Below are 27,349 nucleotides of genomic sequence, written 5' to 3'. Positions count from 1 at the left end.
TCTCTTTGCCCATTAAATAATGTTTCCACTTTTTCACACTCTGTACTAATGCATACAATTATTTATCGTATGTGGGATAGTTAACTACTGCAGAATTAAATGTCTCAGAATGATAACATGTGGGTTTACCGTGTTGCATCAACACTGCTCCCATGGCATAGTCATTGGCATCTGTTTCAATCTCAAATGGTCTTTGAAGATCGAACAATGATAGTAATGGTGCTGTACTAATCTTTTATTTTAAGGTGTTTAAGGATTTTTGCTGTTTGCCTCCCCACTGAAACACCTTGTTCAATCCTGTTAAAGCATGTAAGGGAGATGCAATCAAGGAAAAGTTAGAAATAAACTTTCTCCAATACTGTTCTGCTCCTAAGAAGCTTCTACCTTCTGTAGTAGATTTGGGTTTAGGCCAGTTTACAATGACTGCAACCTTAGAGGGATCTATCTTCAATTCACCACCCCCTACAATATGACCGAAATAATTCAAAGATGTTTTGCCAAATTCACATTTTGAGAGCTTAACATAAAGATTATCTTTTTTCAAAACATCTAGAGTCTGCTTGACATGATTTAAATGTTCTTCCCATGTTTTACTAAATATAAAAATTTCTTCCAAATATACGATGACAAAATCATCAATAAAAGATCTGAGTACATCATTCATTATTCTCATGAAAGTAGCAGGAGCATCAGTTAAGCCAAAAGGCATAACCAACCACTCATACAATCCCTGCTTTGTTTTGAAAGAAGACTTCGATGCATCTTGCTCTGCAACTCTAACCTGAGGATAACCATTATGCAAGTCCAACTTGGAAAAGTAAACAACTTCTTTCAACTGATCTAATATATCATCTATGCGAGGAAGGGGATAACGATTTTTTATCGTTATCTTATTCAGTGCTTGGTAATCAATGCACATTCTCCATGAGCCATCTTTCTTTCTCACCAAGACAATTGGAGACCCACAAGGCGATGTGCTAGGTCTTATGAACCCTTTCTCGAGCAGCTCCTGTACCTGCTTCTTGATTTCTGCATTCTCTAAAGCAGACAACCTATACATTCCAATGTTAGGCAATGGAGCATCTTGTTGCAAATTAATATCATGTACTATTTCCTTTTTGGGTGGCAGACCTTTAGGTTCTTGAAATAGTATATCATATTCTGAAACAATTTTTTCTAAATCAGCTTGCTATTTAGCATTACAGCCCTCAAATACATTGGTTTTGTCAGGTTTCTTTTCCTTTACAACCATTAGTAAAAATTGTTTGCATGAATTTACAATTCTTTTCATTTGCCCTGAGTTTATGAGAGTATAATTATTCTTGAGTTTATGAGCTCTTACAATATATTCAATTCCATCTTTAACGAGTTGATACATGTTTTCAGCTCTATAGAAAATATATTTTCTATCATACAAGTAAGGACTTCCTAAAACAATTCCACATATATCCAAGGGAATAATATCTAACTCAACCTCATCTACAAATGCTGACCCAAAAGAAAACCTAATTTTACATTGTCTGGTCACTTGTAGCTATGCTTTATCACATAACCAACCTAATGGATATGGCTTTTTGTGAGGTGTGGTTAGTAATCCCAACTTCTTTACAATTGCTTCAGAAATTAAATTTACTTGTGAGCCACTATCAAACAAAGTATCAATCTTTTGATGCTTGGAAACAACTCGAATATGAGAAAGATCATGTCTTTTCCTCTCATTTTCTTCATTGTCAGTAGATTGTGTAGAATTATTAGTAGATGTTTCAGAATTTTTACCTTTTATACCTGTGGCTGCAATTGTTGTTTCATCTCCTGAATTTGACCCCAAATCCTTTTGAATAGTTGCAGCAATCTTCTTCTTCTTCTTGCCATCGTACTTCTTGGGTTTCAGCTCCGGATGCAGAATCTAGCAGTGTTCATCATCATGCTCATCCTCCTTACAATGAGTGCATGAAGATTTGGTCTTTTGTACAGTATTTTCCTTCCTCTCTTTCCATCTCTGTTTTCTTTTCTTCTTATTCTTGCTTGCAGTGGGTTTTGATGATCCCCCAATTTCTGGGTTCACATTCTTACCTCTAGTCTCTAGATGTGTAGCTTAAACAGATACCTCATCTATGCTAGTGGGATTAAACATGATAATAGTGTGCCTTAAGTAGTTGTGTATACCACCTATATACTTCAGCAAAGTTTCAGGTGAGTCTAAAGAAATTCCTAGAATCAAAGCTCTTTTCCGAAATTCTTGGGTGTAACTTTGTACACTTTTCCCTTTTAATTGTCGAAGAGTTTTCCAACGCATCATGGCTTGTTGCATATAAGCTAGTGGATAGAACTATTTTTCGATTGCAGAAACAAATTCACTCTAGACAGAAAGAATTTTACCATGCTTCTTCATGTCAGCTTGTGTCCTGCCTTCCCACCATACCAAGGTAGTGCCTCCAAGGCGTAGGCTGGCCAGTTGAATTTTACTACTGTCTGAATCAATGCACTGCACTCTGCAATAAACATCAATCTGTCTAATCCAATTTTCCAGCTTCTCTGCATTCAACTCTCCATCATATATTGGTAAATCAAATTTAACATCTAATTTAATCAAAGATGTCTTCTTTTCGTTTTCAGGGCTACTAAAAGGTGTGGGAAATTTTTCTTCTTTCCCTTTGCCTTTAGAGTGGTCATGGATGAGAGATTCTTCTGATCCTTTATCTCGTTTGGAGTTTGATGAATCTTCCTCTCTACCTTTCTTAAATTCTCTATACATTTCATCTACCATGGATCTCATGGTCATGAAACCGTCCATGAACTGGGAGTCTGATTACAAGGGGTTTTCTTCTGACATTTTCCTCTTAGGATAGACTTTTCGAATTTCTTGGTTAGTTTCAACCAACTCTCCTTCTCCTAATTTAAGCTTTGATCTAGTTAGCATTCAACAAAAAAATCTAGCACAAGCTTGTCTAACCTTAGTAACCTAGAGCTCTGATACCACTTGATATGGAATTTATCCAAGACAAAGAATTAAAGGTATTACAGACTCATGTGCATGGATGTGCCTATGTTACTTTATGCAACGGATCGATAAGATTGCGAAATACATAGACACTGAAGCAGTTAGAGAAAACATAACAGGCAAACATGTAACACAACAAGTTTAATAAGGAGTTCACCCAATGCTCCTAGGCTACATCTCCTAGTCCAGCCTTCAGTGGTGGCCTCTCTATTATGTTTTCAAAGTAGAGTTTTTACAACAGTGAGCTCAATTTGAGTCTCACTCAATAGATATAAATCAGTAGGACTGGACTTGGATCCCCCAAGTCTCTGGAGTACACAGACTCTCCTTACTGAAACTTGACCTCTATTGGTCACAGTAGTATGAGCCCAATTTGAGACTCATACATGACAGGCATGTACAGAGGAGTTCGCTTGAACCTCTCAAACCTTCTCTGGAGTACACAGACTCTCTGACTCTCTCTGGCTCTGTCTGGCTCGATGTTGCCTTCAGGTCAGCTCGGCTTCTTCCCTCTGTTCTCTGCTCTTAGCTTTCTTAACTCACTTTTCTCACTGCTTGCTTTGTTTCTATCAGTTCATGGCTTTAAAGCCAATCTGCTTTCTGACTGTTCATTTCCACTTCCCGGCTTTCTGGTTCTCCTACCTCTGTCCATTTGAATTCCTTTGTTTTGCGTCATCATCACTATGTAACGCCTTACAGGGAGGTGGCCACCTGTTTCATAACAAACTGAGTATTAGTTCTCTTAGAAATGTTTGAACTGCCATTATTTCTATTTAACTCCCAGAATTCCCGTGAACATGATTCCTCTGCCAACTCATCATTCATGCCGGACTTCAAACCTTTATACAACTCGGCCTGTTTACCCCATTGAATCCGGTCATCCATCGGATCGCATTTCCGCCATCGATCTGGGGCCTCCAGATCCTACGGTCTCCATCCATATCGGGCAGGTAAGTAGCATGACGTTTACCCGTCCAATGTGAGTGGTTTTCTCTCTCTTCTGCCGGACGCGTGGCACCCATTGCATGGCATCAGGCGGGACTTAGTTGAAACTGCTTACCACTCGAATCCCTTCCGATATCCTGTCAGTTTTTGTGTGGGACCCGCTTTTGATGGGATCGGTGAATTCCGTACGGTTTTATGACTTTTCGGGTCTGGGTCGCTCGGGGATTTTTCTTCTCTGAGGGGTTTTCTATTAGAAACCTCCCCAGTTTTTCAAAAAGACTTCCCATTTTGTTGTTTCGTGGCAGCGTGCGTTACCATGGGCCAACGGTCTGCGCACTTGACCGAGGGTCCTCGTTGCTCAGCGCTGCTCGCAAATTACAACTGTTCGAGGAGATTTCTGATAAGCTCGACCTTTGCAAGACTTTGTAACTTTGGCATGAATTTTATAGAGTTATGAAAACTTAGAGAGTTCTTTACGATCCAATTCGGATCACTTCCACTCCTAGATGTGGGTAAAGGGCTCCCTGCTATAGTTCATTATCGACAACGGAAGCCAAAAAAACTTCATTTTGATAGAGTTCTTGAAGCTGTTGGGCTTATCGACCACAACACATCCACAACCATACACCATCAAGTGGCTTCACCAAGGAAGTGATCTTCGCGTGAGTCAGCAGTGTCGCCTTCCATACAACATCAAGCTCTTCACGGATGAGGTATTGTGTGACGTTGCTCCCCTTGATGTTTGTGATGTATTATTAGGCCAACCATACTTGTGGAAGCAACATGATGTGTATGAATCAAGGCCTCGTGTTGTTATTGTTACTTTGGGAAATAAGTTGTACAGGATACTAGAGGTAGCACCACCTACTGCCATCCCTCTGGTTACTACAAAAAAATGCAGTAAGATCATTTCCAAAACTAAGGGAAGTATATTTTACAGTTATATTGAAGACTTATGTCTTCATGTAGGGGCTCTAAGCCTCGAGGCTTGGAGCACTCTTTTCCTATAACAAGACATTTGTCCTTATACCAAAACAGAGCTTCATACACCAAGTATTCCCATTTACTTTTGGGAAAAATAAAATAACGTCTTAACTATAATAAAAAAATGCAAATGAGAGTAGAATCGAAAATAACTTGCACACGAAAAAGAATGCTTTAATCATCTGAATCTTTCCAATAGAAATAAACTTTTAATAAGAAAAAAATCTTCAAAAGTTAAAGCAGACTTTTTTCAGTCAAAGGGTTTTGCATGCAATCAAGTATAACTCCAAATGGTTCACTATAATATTTCAGATTACTTTTAATCCTTTTCCTTACACCATGAGGTGTAGTCATAAATTAAGATATTTCAACAACATTCTTTTCTTATCTCATGAATTCATATTTAATCTTGAGAAGTTTAACCTTTAATATTAGAAATGCTTCATTCTGATGATGAACGCTTAGTTTGCAGAAATAGATTAAATCACAAAAAGGGAAAAGAATAAAACACTTGCTATAAATAAACTCGAAAATCAAAGTGCAGAATCCTACATGCACTGGTGCTAGGATAATATTAACTACACGATCCAAGTGAAAGAAAACCAGAAAGGAAATTATAGGGAGTAAACTAATTCAACTTAACTTTCACACAACGGATCCATTCACACTTTGACTGTTTTAATGAAATAAATCAGAATTTATAAGTAAGAATGAAATTAAGATTCAAACCACGCTTCTGAAAATAAACAGAGTTAACACACCATTAAGATAATGAAAGAAAGAGGGTAAACGAGATGGGTTGGTTGGGCCCTAGGCAACCAACTCGTTTCCCATTTTAGGAAACAAAAACCTTTAGCACGTTAATAACATATCAATGAATAATCAAAACGCAGAATGAGAAAATCATGGTGCAGCGCCTTGTATTAATTCCAATCAGCAAATATACATTTGAGTTCAAGTCCAACCTAGAAGGAGGGTGACAAAGAGATTACAAATGAACCAGAAATTACAATTATGTTGTTATCACTATCACTTGCTAACCTATTTCTATCTGAAAGCTAAATTTTATGCAACCCTTCGACCTGTGGGTGCCACAAAAAATTACACAGTTGTTCCAAATCAAGCCTTTCGGCTTAAACAAAATAACAAAATTAATCCAACGGCTATAATAAGGTGTGAACTATTTGTTGGTTGTAGACCTGATCCTCGGCCATATCCATGACTATCCTCCACTTGAGTTCAACTCTGGATGACCGCAACCGAACTGGATGACGTGGACCAAGATGTCTACGTGAAGTGATCGAGTTGTTGCAGAGATCACGGAACGAGTAGTTGTTGGCAGTGCAGGAATCTACCTGCACTAGATCAAGCTAGTAAAATGATTAATACCTTAGCTTATCAAATACTTTAGGAAGGTAAATATAAATTAGAAGAAATATTAAAGGCACAAAATCTATTTAAAATTATTAATTAAGCACCTAATAAGCCTTCAACATGAAATATCAAGTTTATGTAGGAATAGACAGTATTCTTGGACTAGTGCAGGAATAAGGAGGTTTATGGAGATAAACAGAGGTTAATGATTGTGGTTTTGTAATAGGAAGGGGGTAAAAATAGAAAATTTCAGCCTGTGAACAAAGACTATGTCCAACGAGGAGTTGTACAGTTGAGCCACACTCCTACAGGAGAACAAGTGGTAGACATCCTTATCAAGGCCCTTAGAAGAACCAAGTGTGATTATTTTAGGGAGAGGATGGGGATGATAAAGAATCCATTTCAATAGAAAAAATGGGTATGATGTTGCAGTGCAGTAGCAGTTAGTAGTAACACGATGCAACATGATGAGAAGGGGTTGCAGTGTAGATGCAGTGTTGGGAAAAAGTACTAGCAACAACACAGATATAAAGGGATTTGTACTACAGATGAAATGTTGGGAAGAAGGACCAATAGCAGCACAGATGTAGAGGGAGTTGCAGTACGGATGTAGCAATGGTAGTGATAGAGCCATGGGTAGCAGTATAGGATGCAGCAGTGCAGAGGATGTTGGGCAGGGAGGCTTAGCAATAGCACAAGAATCGATGCTGTATAATCAGAGTGATGCTTAGTGTGGAGTATTACTAGAGCACATTCCTCAGTAAGAGGGAGTGTTGATTTGGGGTAGCATCATATGTTCTCTAGCCATGAAAATTGGTGAAGAGGCTAAAGGACATGATATTTTATAGTTAAGATGGATCTATTCTAGTTATTTAAATATATGAAATCACACAACTGTATTAATATTTGGATTTTTTTTCTCAAATTTATTTATATTAAATTATTTATATTTGGGTAATTACAAATTATCAACAAATTTTATGAAATCCTTCACCATATCAATAAAATTCTATTTATTTTTTTACATATTCTAATTTATTAAATTTATATGCAATGATTACAACCTCATATTTGAGAGAAACATATTTTTTGAATTATACAAGTATTATAATAACAACTAATAATATTATAATAATAATTAGACGAAATGACTCTACTATTTGTCAAAAAAATGAGGCTGAAGGAAGAGAGCAAACGATTACATTTGATCCAACAAAAGAGTTTCTTCTTGTATTCTTTTATATTAGTGAATATTAAACACTCTTTATATCCTTTGAATTGGGATAATCACATTGACTATTTGTGGTCCATTTTGTTTCATAGTAATTGGTTTTGTAGAGCATGAGCCTTAACAAAATACGAAGAAGGGGAAATAACACATCACCTATGCCATGTTCCAATGCTTATGACAAAATTATCAAACCTTTGGTATGCTTTTCTAAAGATTTCTAGATACATAACATGAGTATAAAAGGAAAATATTTGTCATCTTGAGATTCATTATAAGTTAATTGAAGCGTTTTATGAATTCTATGTTAGATATGGATTTGTCACATTTCAGAAGAATGGAAAAATCAACTACACCCACCGGAAACACTGCCTTCACAAATTGATACTAGAAAATGTGGGAGACCATAAATGTGGACATGCACCTAATTTTCCAACATTTATACACTCTTAAAATGAAAATTAATGAACACTATGAACAGGTGGTTGACGCATTGTTAAATACATTTCTAAACTTTGAAAAGAATGTGATAGAAACGTCTAAATCTCTATCATACTTCTATGTTGCAATTAAAATGAAAAAACTAAATGAGTGATATATTTTATCACGGAAATTATGAAATTCATATTTATGTAAACTATATTTCTATTTAGTAATCAAATTTATTTTTGTTAAAATAATGCATTTTGTATTCTTAAATTTAAAATCCTAAAATTCCACAAAAACACTTTTGGAACAAAGAAACAAACTTGGTGCAAGGAGTTGTAAGTGTATTTTCTTGGGGTATTCAAATACCTCCAAAACATAGCGTCTCTATGATGAAGTTAATAAGAAGTTTGTTGTATCTAGAGAAATGATATTTCTTGAATCTTCCAAGGCTGACAATGTTGTTGAGCAAAAGCTTGATTGCTTAGATAGATTCAGATATGCAAAGTCATTTCAAGAATTTGATAATCAGATTCCACATTTTGAAGGGGGGGTTCCTATACTAGATGAATTTCTAGAATATTCTTCTTAAGCAGTCTCTCCCCCACATGAAGCTCCAGCCTGATGATGATTTGAGTGATGTGATTGACAAAATTGGGAGACTCAATCTTCATTCAGTCCCAACTCAATCAATTGAGAAGCCTAGTCCATCTCATAAAGGTGCTTCAAAATGGATCACAACGGGACTTGAAAGTGTTCATCCTCATGACACTGGAAAGTGAGGAACAAGAAATTCAGTTAGTGAAATTGGAGGTGATGTCGATGATTCCGATTCACCTTTTGATATGGATGTTTCTTACTATTGTGAACTCAATTTGTCTAGATATTTTGAACCAACTTCCTTCAAAGTAGCCTCTTCTCATGACGAATGGAAAGAAGTGATGTAGGAAGAGTGTGATGCCTTGATAAAGAATGGCACTTGGAATTTGGTTGATCCTCCATTGGAAAACCAACCAATTGGGTGCAACTAAGTCTACAAGAATAATTATAAAGATGATGTCTCAGTTGACAAGCACAAAGTAAATCTTGTGGCCAAGGGTTTTCATAAAACGATGGGGTCAACTATGAGGATAATTTTTCTCCCATAGCAAATTGGGCTACCATTTAGACACTCTTTGCCATGGCAGCTTAGAATTGTTGGAAATTCCAACAAATGAATGTAAAAACTTCTTTCTTCAATCGAGATCTGAAAAATAATGCTTTTATTTCCTAGCCAGAAGAATTTGTTGTGAAGGGCAAAGAACGCAAGGTATACAACCTTGTGAAATCCTTGTATGGCCTCAAGCAAGCACCGTGAGCTTGGTATGAAAATTTAACTAAGCATCTTCTCAAAATCAACTTCAAACATTATTATCTTGATGATGAAACGTTGTTATTCAAGAAAGTTGGAAAAATCATTTTATAGATTGTGGTGTATGTAGATCATATTTTTATGGCAAGGAACAATGATATCTACATTTCATCCATAAAGAAGGGGTTGGGGAAAGGTTTTGAAATGAATGACTTGGGTTTTTTTCATTACTATCTTGGTATTGAAGTAACTCAAAATCCAAATTTTGTATTCCTCTGTCAGAACAAGTACATTGGAGATCTGTTGAATAGGTTTGGCATGGATGAGTGCAATCCTTTGACTACTCCAATGGAACAGAACTTAAAGCTCAGATCCATTGAAGGAAAATAATTTGAGGATGAAACAAACTATAGACAACTTGTAGGAAGTGTCAACTACCTGACAACTAATAGACCGAACATTTCATTTTTTGTTGGAACCCTCTACAGGTTTATGCAAAAGCCTTATGAGGAACATTCGCCTGCTATAAAAGGAGTTGTAAAGTGCTTTAAGGGAACTCAAGACTTTGGACTCAAGTATACACAGGTGGGAGACTTTAGCTTGATTGGATACTCTAATTCGGACTTCGATGGAGAAAAAGAAACATGGTTATCTACTTCATGTTATTCTATGAGTCTTGGATCAGGATTTGTTTCCTTGAGGTCACTCAAACAATCAGTTCCAATAAATCCCACAATAGAGGAAAAATATGTGGCAGTAGCTAACAAAGGAATTTTTGTGGCTCTGTAAAATTCTAGAAATTATGAAGGTGAAACAAGTGCATTCAAATCCACTCATGACTAAAAACACTTCTCCAATGAAGTTGGCCAAGAACCCAATGTTGCATGATTGAATGAAACACATCAATAAAATATACCATGTGATTCTACATCATGTTGAGGCCAAGACAATCCATCTACGCCATTGTTTCACAAATGAGCAGATTATAGACATCTTCACCAAAGCGCTTGGGAGATAAAAGTTCGAAAGATTCATTATGATGCTTGGACTCACCAACATCCCTTCACATTAAAGCAGGGATGTTGACACCTAATCTTTGGGATTAGTATATTTATGTAAATATTGTAAATAGAAAATAAGGAGATCAAGAATATGAAGAAACACTCGGAGGTGAAGCCCAAGAGTCCCTCCCTCCATGTATATATCCATGAGAAATATATTGTAGCAGCTACAACTACCCTCCAAAATTTTTCCTTAGCTTTGTTTTGGAGCCTCCCTACCAACCATCCTCAGCAACATGTCTTTCACTGTCAAGTACTCAAGCTTCAATGGTTTTCTAGCAGATTTCCAACTTGTGCATGATAGCTTGTTGCATGTCCCTCATAGGTTATTTCTTCAGACTTGGTCCAACTGCAGGCTGACCAGCTCGCTCAAGAAATTAAGCAATTGTGGATGGGAACCAGCCTTCCCTCCAGAAATTGTACAATCATGACTGGTAGTCTACTGGGCTCTAGAATTGCACAATTCTATGTGTCAACCTGTTCCAAGTGGATATTGGTGGCCACCCGCCAATTCCACTTGGACCCCCACCATTGTCTCTTTCCGTAATTGTAGCACAATTTACTATTTTTAGCAGTTTTTCGGGTCCTGAACTTCTGGAGCCGTTTTGAGGCCCTAAATAACGTTGTTTTGGGAAAACTGGGAGAAACATGGGTCAATGGACCGATGTTTCTCTTCCCAAAGTCGTATTCCTCAAATATATTTTTCTAACAAGGTATTGTGCATGTCAAATGGAGATCATATGCCAAAGTTACGACCCTGGGAAGTTGATGTACCAATTTACCCAAAAAAGGGCCCATATTTTGGCGCTTTATCTCCTAGGGTTAGGTCTTTGGATGTTTAGGGTTTTCCATTGTTTCTCAACAATAAATAGGCTTTCGAGCCTCATTGTAAGATAACTCAAAGGCATGTAGCTGCCACATCTCTTCTCAAAGATAAGTTACCATCACCTTAGCTAGTTTATTTCCATTTCTGTTTGCAAGCATATTTCAGTATTTTAGAGTAATGAAATGAAGTATTATTTCTACTCCATCTCTGTATGTATAGTTATATCTGTAATTTATTGTGTTCCTATTTAAATCCAGTTCAATCGTATCAGAGTGGTCTGCTCTTGCTCTGTCTTTCTTTGCATGTCCCCAACGAGGTCGAGATATAAGGAGTTAGGGCTTGAACTGGTTGAACCTTTGCAAGATCATCCTCGCAAATCGTGACGGCCTCCCATGGTGGATGAAAAGAAATATGAGGGGGCAGGAGATCCTATCAAAATCTTGCTCGAAGAGGCCCTTGAGCGACAAAGGAGCACAATGATGGACAATGTTGCCTAGATCCTTCAACGGCTACCCAAGGGAGACACATCTACCTCTAGCAACTACTCTGGAAGTGCCACACCCTTTAAGGTACAAGTTAACCTTGACATTCCCATATTTGAAGGTCAGATAGATGCAGACATAGTAGATAAATGGTTAAATCTGCTAGAAGGGTATTTTTCGGTTCATGATTTTTTCGATCGGGAAAACATTACTTTCGCTCTTCTCAAAGCCGCCCCCCATGTCAAAGACTAGTGGAAAACCTACTGCGAGCAAAAGGATGAAAGTACGACCTCATTTTTTTCAGCCGCACCCACTTGGAATTCATTATGGGCTGCTATCAAGGAGCAGTACTACCCTGTCAGAAGCTATGAGGGCCAATACATAAAGTGGACCACACTGCGGTAGGGAAGGGACCAAGATGTGCCAAATTTTACAAATATTTTCCATACCCTTCACACAAAGTTTGGTATCAAGGATTCAGACTAGCATTTGGTACTCAAATACCGCGGCCTCAAGGCCTCATGTTGTTATTGTTACTTTGGGAAATAAGTTGTACAAGATATCGGAGGTAGCATTGCCTACTGCCATCTCTTTGGTTACTACAAAACAATGCAGTAAGCTCATTTCCAAAACCATGAAATTTGTTTTCTTGATGATACTCCCTCAAGGAAAGAAGAAGACGGTGCCACGACCTCTAGACAGGGCCCATCTGCACGACAACTACAGACCGACAAGGTCATGGAGGAGTATGAGGACATCTTCACCTCCCCTGCAAGGGTTCCTCTACACTGTCAGGTCAAACACTCCATTGATCTAACCCAAGGTGAGTCGCTGCCCAATGAACCAATCTATCGGCATTCCGTTCTGGAGAACGATGAAATCAAGAGGTAGATTCAAGAGCTGCTGCAAAAAGGTCACATCTGTTTGAGTTCATCACCCTGTGGGAGCCCGATCGTATTGGTACAGAAGAAGAATGGGACTTGGAGACTCTGTATTGACTATCAGGTGCTGAAAAAGATCATTGTCCGTAGTAGGTACCTGATCCCATGGATTGATGACCTCCAGAACCAACCAAAGGGCGAAAATATTTTAGCAAGATCGATTTGAAGTCAGGATATCCCTAGGTACCAATCGAACCCTCTGATGTGTGGAACACTACCTTCAAAGCCAAGGAGGGCATTTTCAAATGGTTGGTTATGCCTTTTGGGTTGACGAACGCTCCTACAACCTTCATGAGGCTAATGGATGACATCTTATGGCCATTCACAAACTCATTTGTAGTGGTATACTTGGATGACATCCTGATCTTTAGCCAGAGTTGGGAAGAGCACCTCCACCACATCCAACAGGTTCTCCAAACACTGCGGCAACACAAGTTATGTGCCAATATAGAGAAATGCCCTTTTGGCATGACCCAGGTTCAGTATCTGGGATACATTATTGATGAACAGGGGCTACATGTGGATCTAGCCAAGATCCAAGTCATTCAGGATTTGCCATCTCCAACCACTCTGATAGAGCTCTGCAGCTTTCTGGGTCTTGCCAACTTCGACCATAGGTTTGTGTTAGGATTTTCTCATATCACTTGGCCCTTGAGTCAAGTCACCGAGGGAGGAGCAAAAGCAAAATTATTTTGGTCTAAATCTAAATAAAAGGCATTCACAGAGTTGAAACATCACCTCTGCTCGGCACCAGTGCTCGCATTACCAGACTTGCAACAACCATTTGAGGTCGATGCAAATGTCTCTAACTATGCTATTGGGGCAGTCCTTACTCAACACGGGCATCCAATGGCATATCATAGTGAGACACTTTCAGACACAGTCTCGAAGTATCCCAATTATGACAAAGAGATGTATTCCATTGTGCAGGCCTGTTGACAATTGAAGCATTACATTTTGGGGAAGGAAATGTTCATCCACATAGATCATTGCCCCCTGCATTTCATACAGACCCAAGGAAAATTGCAGAATGATCACCACCAGAAGTGGTCCACATACCTACAACAGTTCCATTTGAATATCAAGTATAAGAAGGGCAGCACCAATAATGTTGCAGATTGCCTCAGTCGACCACCGATCATGGCGTTAACCACTGTGATCAACTCTTATGGGCATGAGACTTTTGATTGGCCACTTCTCTACAAAAGTGACCCAGAATTTGGCCACACATACCAGAAAATCTTGGAGGGTTAGTATGTTGGAGATTTTCACCTCCAGGATGCCCTGTTATACCACGTGGGTCACCTTTGTGTTCCTTCAAGTGAGCGTGCCAAGATGATTCGGGAAGCACACTACAGTCGGGCTGCTGGGCATTTCGGGGTCGAGAAAACAGTGGCAGTACTACAAAAGTATTTCTGTTGGCCGAATATTCACCAGGATGTCAGGGAGTACATCAGATCATGCACTATCTGCACCATTGCCAAACCAACCATTAAGAAGCAAGGCCTCTATACCCCATTTCCTACCCCTAGTCGACCTTGGAAATCCATCTCCATGGATTACATGTCAGGCCTTCCTTCTACTAAGCATGGAAACGACTGTGTTTTTGTGGTTGTCGACAGGTTCTCGAGGATGGCCATTATGGCAGCATGCAAGACGAATATCACAGCAGAAGCCACTACTAAACTCTTCTTTAAACGAGTGTGGGTACACTTTGGGATCCCACAGTCTATCATCTCAAATCGGGAAAACATGTTCCTCAGTACTTTTTGGTCCAATCTCTAGTCAATTTTGGACACCAAACTCACTAAGTCCACAGCCTTCCATCCCCAAACTGATGGCGAGACAGAGGTTGTCAATAGGATGATCGTACACATTCTGCATATGTACAACTCAAAACATCCATGCAGATGGGATGAGAGCCTTCCCTATGTTCAGCACATCTACAACCGGGCTCTCCACAGCTCGACTGGCTGCAACCCTTTTCAAGTGGGCTTCGGATTACATCCACTATGTCCCATTGATGTGGCCATGCCATTTGTAGCTACTCAGGCAGATTCGGCTCATGTCCAGTCTGAAACAGATAAGGAAAACAACTTCATTGAGCACATCCAACATATTCACCAGTAGGTCCACGACATTCTGGAGAAATCAAACGCCAAGTACAAGCAGCGACATGATCAACATCGGGTGCAGGGAAAATTTTAGGGGCTAATATTCACCCATGGGCTAATTTTCTATACTTTTTCCAAAGAAATTATTCGTTAATTTCCATTTTTTTGTAAAAATTATTCGCCCAGATTTTACAGAATGAAATTATTTTGCCTTAAAAATTTCCAAAAAATTGTATATATACTAAGAATATTATAAATTTGAATATTTTTTACAAAAATATCTCCAAACATTTTATAGATTTAATATTATGGACTAGTGGGATTCCCTAAGGTTTCTAAACTTTAAGATAAATTTCCATCCTTAAAATTTTCCCTGATCGGGTGCCACACAAGTTTTAGGTGGGCGACAAAGTCTGGTTGCATTTGCAAAAGGAAGACCTTACTGGAGCCTATCAGAAACTCAGACTACTCTGATATGGTCCTTACACCATTACTAAGGTTGTGGGAGATAATACATTTGAGCTCAGCATTCCCCCATTCCTTGGCCTGCACCCAGTGTTTAATGTGGACTACCTTCGGCCATACTTTCCACCATTATTAGACACATCCGACATTGCAGAACACCTCACACCCACAGAGTTAAATCCAAATTGCACAGAACAAGCTACAACTGATCGGATCATGGACACACAAATCAAGCACACTCGCCAGCAGAAGATCCAACTGTATCGAGTTGTCAAAGTAGGCCAACTCCTTCACTAGGGCAAGTGGCTCACCAGGGACCAAGTTCAGCAGAAGTTTCCTCATCTCATGGAGGAACTCAACGCAATGGGGACCATTGCTTCCTAAGGGGTGAGGAATGATCGAGGTGGATATTGGTGGCCACCAGCCAATTCCACTTGGACCCCCACCATTGTCTCTTTCAGTTTTTCAGTTTCCGTAATTGTAGCATAGTTTACTATTTTTAGCAGTTTTTCGGGTCCTAAACTTCCAGAGCCGTTTTGAGGCCCTAAATGACATTTTTTGGAAAAAATAGGAGCATGATTCACTAATGTTTTTCTTCCCAAAGTTGTATTCCTCGGATATATCTTTCTAACGAGGTATTGTGTGCATCAAACGGAGATCATATGCCAAAGTTATGACCCTAGGAAGTTGATGTACGAATTTACCCAAAACGGGGCCCATAGTTTGGCGCTTCATCTCCTAGGGTTAGTTTTTTGGATGTTTAGGGTTTTCCATTGTTTCTCAACAATAAATAGGCCTTCGAGCCTCATCGTAAGACAGTTTAGAGGCATGTAGCCACCACATCTCTTCTAAGAGATAAGCTACCATCGCCCTAACTAGTTTATTTCCATTTCTGTTTGTAAGCATATTTCAATATTTTACAGTAATGAAATGAAGTATTATTCCTACTGCATCTCTGTATGTATGGTTATGTATGGTTATATATGTAATTTGTTGTGTTCATGTTTAAATACAGATCATAACCTTGCCTAGGTAAACTGCACAATTTGTCCTAGCACGACTGCTCAGCCGAAAAATTGTGCAATTCTGGGCAGTAGTTAGTTGCTTAGCTCAGTAATTGTGCAATCCTTCTAGGTAGCCAACCCAGCTCCCACCCAAAGATGCGCAATTTTTTCCCTGAGTCAAGCAGGGTTTTGCTTGTTCCATTGGGTTGACCGGTTCCACCTAGGACTAAGAGAACTTGACTTGCATGCATGGGCTTACTTTTCCCGAAATAGAAAAAAGCAACATGCAAAAAGAATCCCTAAATTTTAGGCAGCTATTTTTAGCAGTTGGATGTTACATGCAAAGATCGCTTTAAAATCTTTCATCCAAGTGTCTATTTTTCCTAAATTTGTGGCATACGTGTCATGAGCCTCAAACTTATTTATTCGACACTTCAGAGCTCACTTATTCAAATAGATCTTGGAGCTCTGACATCCCACAACACATAGAGGAGTCTTCGACACATCCAATTCAACTATTTACGATTAAGTCCTCTTAACTTTTCTTTTGAAAAAATTCTGTCTCTTTTTGTCTTTTGGCTTGTGTGAGTGTTGTTTGCTTGATTTCTGTGAACACTTGTTGTCATTTGCATTCATATTAGCTTGTACTAGCACCATTTTAGTTTTCATTAGCATCTCACTGTTGTCACATGCATGACACTATTTTGCACAAGCGCTCATCGATTTAGTGAATTGCTTCAAACACATGCATGTTGTTTCGTGTTCTGACTCTTTCATTCACAATTTTCATGCACGATCATTCACTCCTACTTACACTCAGTATTGCCATGCATTCACCTTCACATTTTCTTTCAATTGGCCATCGGCGGGTCTAGGCAACCTTGGCCTGGACTCTGCCTCATCAAGATAGCATTGTGCAATCCTGAGAGGGAAGGGTTTTCCTTAATCTCAGAAAATGCGCATTTCCTCCCATTGACTGTCCTCCAGTATTGCATTGCGCGATTCTGAGAGGCAGTGACTACTGGGCCAGAAAATTGCCTAATGCAATCAATGGGCCCGCAACCATTGCCATCAGAAATTGCGCATTGCGCAATTCCAGTAGCCAGCAGGCCAGTATGGATTGCATACTGCACAATTCTAGCAGCCTGGAATGCCTTTTGTGCAATTCTGGCAGCTAGTCTCCTGGCCTCCCAAGAAAAAATGCACAATCCTTGCCAGTCAATCCCCGGGTATGTTGTATGTTGTTCTTCAAGTTTACTTTGGTTTTAACTGACAGATTTCTTGCCATGCATGTCTCTATGTCTCCATATCTAGCAGGTGCTCGTCCGTTGCTCAACAGTTTAGGATCAATGGCCTCCAAGAGGGTAGGATCAAAAGACATTGACGGAAGTGCAACTGGAGCAACAGTTGAGCGAGTGTCCACAAGTCTGTCAATCTATGAAGACACCAAGTTGATTGTAAACAAGTACATCAAGTTAAAATGGCAAGCGGTCAATGGTGCATTTACAGGCACATTTGGGGAAGATCTCAAAGACCGCCAAGTCTTTGTGAACATCCACAAGTCCGGCTTGTACCGGATTGCATGTAAGTATCCTATGTTCCATTGTGCGGACATGATACATTGGATCATCTCGCACACTAATCCCGAGACAATGACATTGAGAAGTGTCAGCGGGATGAAGATTGCTACCTTCAAGGCACAGTATTATGAACAAATGTATAATATGTCGAAGCCAGTGATAACCATGGATACACCCTTCAGAATACCCAGCAGCAATGCCAACTCCAGAGATATCTTAAAGAACTAGGTGATGGATCCGGCCAAATTCAGGATGACAACCAACCAGGTCTACCAGATGAAGATACTGCGGAAGGCATATCAATAATTGGTCATCTTTACATGTTACTTGTATGGCCAAGAGAGCACGGAAACCTTCCCGCGGAGTTGGGTGATCGCGTTAGACCAACTGGCCAGAGAAGGTAAAGCATGAAACAGGTTCGACATGTTGGCTCACAAGGTGAAAGAACAGGTAACAAGAGCTTGACAGCTGCCCAAAGGTCAGCAGGCAGAAATCTACATGCTTGCTTACATCTTGGATGCAATCTATGCCCGTCAGGAGTTATCGGGCCTGAAGTGGGCATGGACATTGACGGAGACCTCTATGAACACTAGTTTTGAACGAGGATCAAGTCATTGATAGACTTGGTGTTGCACAACCAACATGCGTTCTCATTCATGAAGAATATGAGTGGGAGTTTGAGCATCAACACTTGGTGAAGGATGACTCCTTTCTACAATCACTCGACGAAGGATGACTCCTTACAATCACTTAAATTTTACAAATAATATCCTTATTATTTTTGTCTATGACCATATTTTTTTATGTCCACTAAATTTGTCACTTTTATATTTCTACTTCACTAAGCAATAAATACAATTTCATTATTTGTACATTAGTTTTTAGTGACACACTATAATTAGTCTAGTTATGGTAAAGATGACATTGATGTACATGATATTGATTACTTACAATTTCATTTAAATTTATATAAAAACAAATATGATCTAGTAAGGTTTCAAGAAAGAGGAACTAATTTTGGATAAGAAATATAATTTAGCTTTCGAAATAAATTATATGTATAGCTAGCTTAAAAATTTGATGTCATGCTTTTAATTTATTTACTTTATTCCAAGAAACAAACACTTCATATTCAATATTCCAAGGGGAAATATAAACGAACCTATAATTATGTGTTATGTGTTATATGGATAGAAAATCTTTTTGGAAATATTATGGGAGAGAGCACATTCGTCACTAGTTGCAAAATAACACCTCCCCCAAATCGTCATTCGTCTAAAGCTTAAATCGTTGATTAATTTATCATTTGATTCAACTTTCCTGTGGAGATCTGCCAACACCTTCTGATTGTATCATTATCATTTTGTCTACTGCTGACATCGCCATGGCCATCACATGCTACATCACACTGTATGCTTTCTCCGCCAATATGTTGTACTCATTCATTCGCTGGAACTGGAACTATTTCTGAGGCGGAGAGCATGCTTTCACCATCTATATGTTGTGCTGCATTCGCTCAAACCCAAAATTATTCAAGAAACCCAATTTTCAAATATGTTTCATTGGCTTAAACTTTCCACAATATGCTTCTCACCCACCACGCCCCCTTTCGCATTCTCGGGAGGACATTAGATTTGCAGTACAGGGCCTGGGAATTAACCCCTCGAATCATTCAAGGGAAGGTGACACGGCAACTAGAAGGATCTATTGTAATATTATTCTTCAAAGTTAGTTTTTATTAGAAGTTAGTTTATTTGAAAATAAAGTTTAGTTGCAGATGATTAATTCACCACCTATATGCTGCGCTTCATTCGCTGGAACCCAATAATATTCAAGAAACCCAACTTTATTTTATTTAATAATCATTTCCATAAAGATATTACATCAAAAAATTAGAAGATATACTATGTTGGTGGTTCAGAGACTGCAATCTCATCCATTAGACAAACTCCGTCCACCAACTATTTGGTGCATTAAAGAAATTCTAACGACATGTGACACAATGGACCTAGAAGTATTATATGAAATGAAATGATATTTTAAAGTCCACGAGACTAAAAATAATCTATGAGACCATTAGTTCCCTATTTTTTGCTCTTTGCAATTCATTCCTTTTTCAATTCAAATTGATGATGAGCTAACCCAATCTTCCAACAATCTCTTCCCTAAAAAGACAATGCCAAGAAACTGATGCTAACATGTTCTCATAACTTTCTCTGATGTCTTTGAAAGCATCACATTCCAGAATGAAATGTTTTTCCGATTCCACCACCCCAGACGTGAAAATGTGCACCCTTCCTTCCCAAGCTTCTTTAGGCCTTTTCCACCGTCCTGTTTCACACCAATGTTGATGTGAGTTGGTGCTTAATTGAGCAATAAGAACCTTTTCCCTCCACGAAATGCTAGCTCCAATGAACTCTTTTTGTTGTAAATCACACGTAGGGTTGAATTCCTCAATGTAATATTTCTTCTTTCTACCCAACTCTTTTCCCCATACCTTTTTACAAAACTTCTCCATAACAAAATCCTTTAACTCCTTGCAATTTGTGGGATAGGCATTCAGGTAGATATCCCATTTTTGCATCCATGTGTAGTTTTGCTTCATCCATGTTTTCTTTCTTTCACTAATGCCTTCATTGAAGATAACATTAGGCCATCTACCTACTCTCATTTGTTCAATTCATTTTAGGTATCTTATGAGCCACACCATAGCAATTTCTTCAATGGAAGTTGCTCCTGTTTCACTCAACATTATCTCATAAGGTACCGAAATTTTTTATTTTTAACTTGCTCATGATCAAGCATTTTTGGATTTCTCAATTTGTTTCCATTTTAAAACAGGAGTGCTTCTAGCCCACAATTCACACCCATATAGCATCACTGGACAAACTAGGAGTCCAAAAAGCACTTTAATCGTTTTTCAATCCCATAACTCTGCCTCTCTACATCTGTTTTGAAGAGCATATAATGCTTTCCACCCTCCTAAAATTATCTTCTTTCTGCCGTCCTCCCAATTGAGTTTGTTGTTGAAATCAACCCCAAGGTACTTGTACTCCTTTACTTCTTCAAGAATGTTGTCTTCAAAGAAGAAAGTATGCTAGCTCTACTTCCTTTTATTAGAAAAAATCATTATTGTGGTCTTGCTAATATTGACTTGCATCCCCACTGCTCTACAAAAATTCTCAAGGGCATATAAGTCCATTTCCAATCCATGGGCTGATTTAGAAATCAATATAATATCATCAGCATATAAAAGAAGCTTTATCACAGACTCCCCCAACTAAACACCATCTCCACCTTGCAAATTTAGCCACTTTTCCAATTTATCAATATATAGACCAAAATGAGTGGGGGGTAGAGGGCAACCTTGCTTGACTCCAATGTCACGTCTAAAGCTTTCTTAAATACCTACTAACATTATAATTTTGACTTTCACTTCTTCATAAAGTCTATGGATAGCGGCTCTATAATGCATAGGAATTTCAAGTTCTTCCATTCTAAGCCACAACTTATCCCTATGGACTGTGTCAAATGCTTTTTTGAAGTCAACAAAGCAGCAAAATACTTCTTCTTTGTCCTCCCAAACCTTTTCAACCATGTGTCTCAACGTGATGCCATGATCCACTGTAGAATGTGCCTAAACTCATAAAGACATGTGTATTTTCTCACTCACTTTCCAAAGGAGTGGGAATGGGTAGTGATGTGAATGTGGTTTTTTTTCTGAATTATGAAAGTAAAGTGAATTTTAATATATGTTTTTATTTTTATTTTTAATTTTATAATTAATATATATATCTATTTCTAATCTATCAAAAGTTTAGAGGGATCAAAATTTTGGAGGTATAAATTTTTTTCCTAGTATAAAATTTGAAAAAAATATTTACTTTTAGAGAGATTTGATTCCTCTCAACACTTCGTAGATTTGGAATTAACATAAATCTATGCTGGTTCTTTATAATATTATTTACATTATGTATAAATTTCACATATCTATATATAGAAAATCTTCTTATTTTCAACCCTATAATACATATTAATATTAATATTAAATTTTGTTAAGAATATGAAGATATGTGAACTAGTTTGTGGGCGAGTGAAGGAGGGATATAAACAGTCCAGTGTTTTAGCCGCACTAGATGCCATAATTGCACAAAATTCTATGTCTATGGAGGGGTTGGTGAGATAGACCATCATAAGCATATCCTTGAAATAGATTCCCATTCTCACTCTCACCCAAAGAATGGTACTCATGTGTTATCAGAAATGGAACACAAGGAAGAAGAGGTTATGAAAAATTCAGAGGACTAAGATAAGTGCACCATCAATGTTGCAAATTCTGAAAGGGATACATTTGAGTAACTTGAGGGCTTGGATCTCACCGCCTCACACATATTTCGAGCCAATGAAAAACAACATATAGGGGTGAAATCATATAGTGTGATGCATCATGTGATGGTCATGGCATATGGAAAGGGTGCAAATTTTGAACGGGATACATGTGAAGAACTCAAGGGATTGGATCTCCCCTCCTCACATATAGCTCGACTGAATGAAAAACAACATATAGGGGGTGAAATCATATAGTGTGATGCATCATGTGTTGGTCATGGCATATGAAAAGGACGAGTAGTAGAAAAAATAAAGAATAAAACACTTGAGAAGGTGTTGGACAGAATTTCAATCAAATGATCATCTAATGAATGATTTAATCTTTAGAATTGCTCAACTAGAGTAACATATATTCGAGGATGATGAAAAAGACACAGAAAAGTAAAACTCATTCATACTCATCATCCCATTGAACCTCTCACCAACCAACCCGCCAAAATTCCAAATTTTGTATTTGTGATTCCATATTCTTATACTCCCAAAAGTGTTTTTATGGAATTTGAGAATTTTAAATTTAAGAATACAAAATATATTCTTTTAACATAAATAAAACTGATTACTAAATAGAAATATAATTTATATAAATATGAATTTTGTAATTTCCATGATAAAATATATCACTCGTTTAGTTTTTTTCATTTTAATTCTAGCATAGAAGTATGATAGAGATTTAGACATTTCTATCATATATTCTTTTCAAAGTTTAGAAATGTATTTAACCATGGATCATCCACCTATTCGTAATGCTGACTAATTTTCATTTTAAGAGTGTATAAATGTTGGAAAATTAGGTGCATGGCCACATTTAGGGTCTCCCACATTTTGTATTATCAATTTGTGAAGGTAGTGTTTCCGGTGGGTGTAGTTGATTTTTCCATCCTCCTGAAATGTGACAAATCCATATTTAACATAGAATTCATAAAATGCTTCAATTAAATTAGAATGAATCTCAAGATTAAAGATATTTTTCTTTTATACTCATGTTATGTATATAGAAATCTTCTGAAAAACATACCAAAGGGTTGAGAATTTGGTCATAAGCATTGGAATATGGCATAGGTGATGTGTTTTTCTCCTTCTTCAAATTTTCTTAAGGCTCATGCTCTACAAAACCAATTACTATGCAACAAAATGGGACCACAAATACTGAATGTGATTATCCCAATTCAAATGATGTAAAGAGTGTTCAATATTCACTACTATAAAAGAATACAACAAGCAACTCTTTTGTTGGATCAAATGTAATCATTTCCTCTCTTCCTTCAGCCTCATTTTGTTGACAAACAGTAGAGTAATTTCATCAATTAATTGTTGCGCCCTCCCATTCGCCACTTCATTTCGTTGCAGTCTTTTTCTCGTTGAAAAGTAAATTCTCCCCCCAAAACAATCGTTTTAGCCAGCGGTCCCACTCCATTGCGAACCTATAAATCTTTGCACTCGCCCTCAATCACGTTCTTTCCTCACTCTCATACTCTCACAGTGGCATCAACCCAATCTATGTTTTTTCTCGTTTACTATCCATTGCTGACAAGAGTAATTACTTGAAAGTTCTTTTTCCCGTGCAATTAACACTGTCATCCTCTAAAATTCTGCCCTGTTATCACAATGGCCCCTAAAACCAAAACTGACGTCGCTGTGATAAACCCGATGCTTCCTCCCACTGTGGATTTAGGCCACATTCCCTTAGCCGAAAGAGACTCTAAAATCATTGAAAGATAGTGTGAATTCAACCTCTTTGAATTACACTACTAGTTTCGAGACACCTATCTAGACCAATCAGATGAAATTGGGCTTTGGAAATCTAGACTACCCCTATTCATTTTCCCTCAATCTTATTATTTCCCAGAGTTTTTCCTCAAATGCTAAGCCTCCTATCTCTCAAGAAAAAGAGCTATCATATCCCCTAATGGTGAAATCCTTCTCAGCATTACCCCTAAGAATATAAACCACACGTTGTAGGTCCCACAAAGTGAATCCCAAACTCTCTTCTAAATTGCTACTCTTAAAGAAATTTACCAAAAACTCGCTTTTTACCTAAGAGCAAGGATTTTTGAAGTTTTTTGTCAGAGGATTCTCAATTGCCCAAGAAAAACCCCCTTATCCCTCTTCTATTTTCCCCCAAAGAACTAGACAAATCATCTCTGTCTTGTCTTGCGTACTTGGGTATTTCTGAGATGAATGGGTAGATGAGCCTATTTTAGGCTTTCTATCCACCCTTTCCACAGACTTTCAGTCAATTTTTACTATGGTCACTTTCTTTGTAATACTTGAACAATTCCTTCAGTTTCTAACTAAAGGAATGTTCGGATACTCTTCCATTCTCATGCATATGTTTCTTTTCTTCCATACAGATAGGTTTCCTTTTGGAGTTGAGAAACTCAATCAACAGGGTGAGCCTCAATCCATAATCTGATGGACCTCCACTATCAGAAATCATTCACAGGAGTACAAGTTCAAAGATTTTAGTGATGAGTTCATATATCAAGCAACTTGTTTACTCAGTGGCCAGTGAATTTCCTGGATCGGTGAGGATATTCAAAAGGTGTTGCATCTCAGTGAGCAGGTGAAGATAAGAGATTGGTATTTATACCAAAATTATACGGAGATCAGGGTTTATGGATCTGAGCTACCGCCCTATAAACTGCCCAAATATCTTCCTATGAGCATATTTGCCTTGGAATACATGAGGCAAATAATCAAAACACAGATAGGGTTATTTATTTGTAACAGTAGAGCAAGAAGGGAAACCATACATCCTTCTAAAATAGATGAATTTTCCCTTGGGCTTCACATGGTCTTATGACCCCTTTGGGGTAATTTATAAGCTAAGGTTGGGACAGAAGACAACCCCCTATGTACATACCCAGAGACCAGAGATTGAGAAATATATGAATCAACAGGATTGGGTAGAGAATACATTGTAGGAGGCTGAAGAGCAAGTGTTGTCCAGAACCACTTCAGAGACTCTTACCCCTAGAAAGAAAATTGAGAAAAGACTGAGAGAAAAATAATCACCTTCAGTTACAAAAGTCTCAGCCAAGGAATTCAAGATTTATTCCAAGAAGACAATGACAATCTCCAAGATAGATTTCCCACCATGCACTACAACACAAAGGGGGGTTTTAAGACAATATTTTGGTAAATTGTCTTAACTTGAGACAAAAGAAAACTTGTCTGTTGTCTTAAATATTGTCTTTAAGCAAGTGTCTCAAATTAAATTGTCTTAAAATATTGTCTCTATAAAGACAATATGTAACACAAGCATTTTTGTTTCTCTAGACAATTTCATTTTTGTCTCTCCAAAGACAATAGTTCGAATTAAAGACATATTGTCTTTAAAAAGACGATGTCTTTGATCTTAACTATAGTCTCTCGAGAGACAATAAAAAATTACATTCAAAGATAATACATCATCGTTTTTGTCTGTTTAGAGACAATATAAAATAATGAATCTAGAAAAATATCTCACCATTGAAATAAACCAATATTAAAAGTATTTAATTAAAAGCAAACTACAATATCATTAATTAATTCATATTAGGACATAGTGGAATCGAACCACCAACCTCCTGCTTATAAAACAGGTGCTCTACCATTGAGCTAGAACCCTTTAAAGAATTATGTGAGAATTATGGTAGTCCTTGAAATTGCATATATAGGCATTGATTTTAAAATTAGAAATTGCACCGAGAAGTGCAAAAGAACACCGATAAAAGTGGGAATGTGAAATTTCATATATAGGCATTGATTTTAAAACTAGCAATTGCACTGAGAGGTGCAAAGGAACGCTGATATAGGTGGGAATGTGGAAGCCAATAAGAAAGTTAATTATATGGAAAGTAAAATTACAAAAAACTCAAAGACACCATATCAATCCATTTTACCCCACCTTGCTTGCCCAATAAAAGTTTTGGAGTACCTATTCCAACATTTTATAGGCTACTTGAAAAGAAAAAAGAAAAAGACACAGAAACCAATGTGACCCACAGCTAGAAATTTATCAACAATTGAAATCTTCTTGGAAGGCAGTAGGTCAATATTACTCCAAGCTTGAACTTTTCTTTTTTAAAACTTGGCTATTATCCATCTCCAACAACCAAATGTTGAAAAACTACAACTGAAACACTATTTACTGAAGGACTTGCCCAAATAAGAAATAATATCCCCAAGATTCATAAGATTTCATTTATGATTAAGCTAAGTAGGGGAATGATTCAGCCAAGTAGGGGATTCATCTTGGCCAAAATGAAAACTTGAGCAATAGATGGAACAATATCAAATGTGTGATGATGTTATGGAGTAGTGAATTAACTCTAGTAACAGACAACACCCTATAATGTTCAAAATCATCAAAAGATTGACAAAATAGAACCCACACACAATAATTCAACCTGGAGGGGGCTTAGAATGTAAGTCACTTGTACTGATGGTGTGGAATGAGGGAACCATGAGAGTGGGTCTAGGCATAAGCACAATGCAAGCAATAACAAGGATAACTAAGAAGCTCATGAATGAATCCATCTAAAAATGAATGATGATGAGGATAGGCAAGAAGGTCATAAATGAATCCATGTGAAAACCAGAATTCTAGATTGCATTCTTTAAATGCAGGAGCTAACATGTGACTACATAAAGCCTCCGGGATTGTATGCAAGAAAATTCCCTGGGATTTATACGAACCATTTTAGAATGCAAAAAAGCTTGCAGAAGATTGCTACATATGCTCACCTGCATTTGTTTTATTTTCTTCAACTCCTCAGTTCCTCCACATCATTGTGCTTCAGCCTGCATCTTTCATTCAATAGAGACAGGTTAAGCAAGAAAATTATTATATCGAATTAACACTATGGAAATTCACTAGAATATATATGATGTTACATGTACCTTTAGCTTTTTCTCTACGGTATGTTTTACACAATGTGCTCTATGTTGAACCTTTCCAGCATGAGTACTCACAGTCAAATAAATACCAGAGTCTCTTGCACATAAGGGATGAAAACTACTTTGGCAGTGCCAAAATTGCACTGCAAAACCACAAAATATTTATGTAAGTTAGTGCAAAAACAAAATATAGATTCCATGAGAATTACCAGGATAGAAAAATCTACTAACCTAGCAAGTGTTACTATAAGTTTCAAACTTTTATATACGTTGAATCCTAACCTTCAAATAGGCACC

This window comes from Pinus tabuliformis, chromosome 2_1, assembly GCF_031772625.1.
Source record: "Pinus tabuliformis cultivar Carrire ecotype Pingquan chromosome 2_1, CPIR1, whole genome shotgun sequence".
Taxonomy (NCBI): Eukaryota; Viridiplantae; Streptophyta; class Pinopsida; order Pinales; family Pinaceae; genus Pinus; species Pinus tabuliformis.
Note: the sequence above shows the minus strand (reverse complement) of the source record.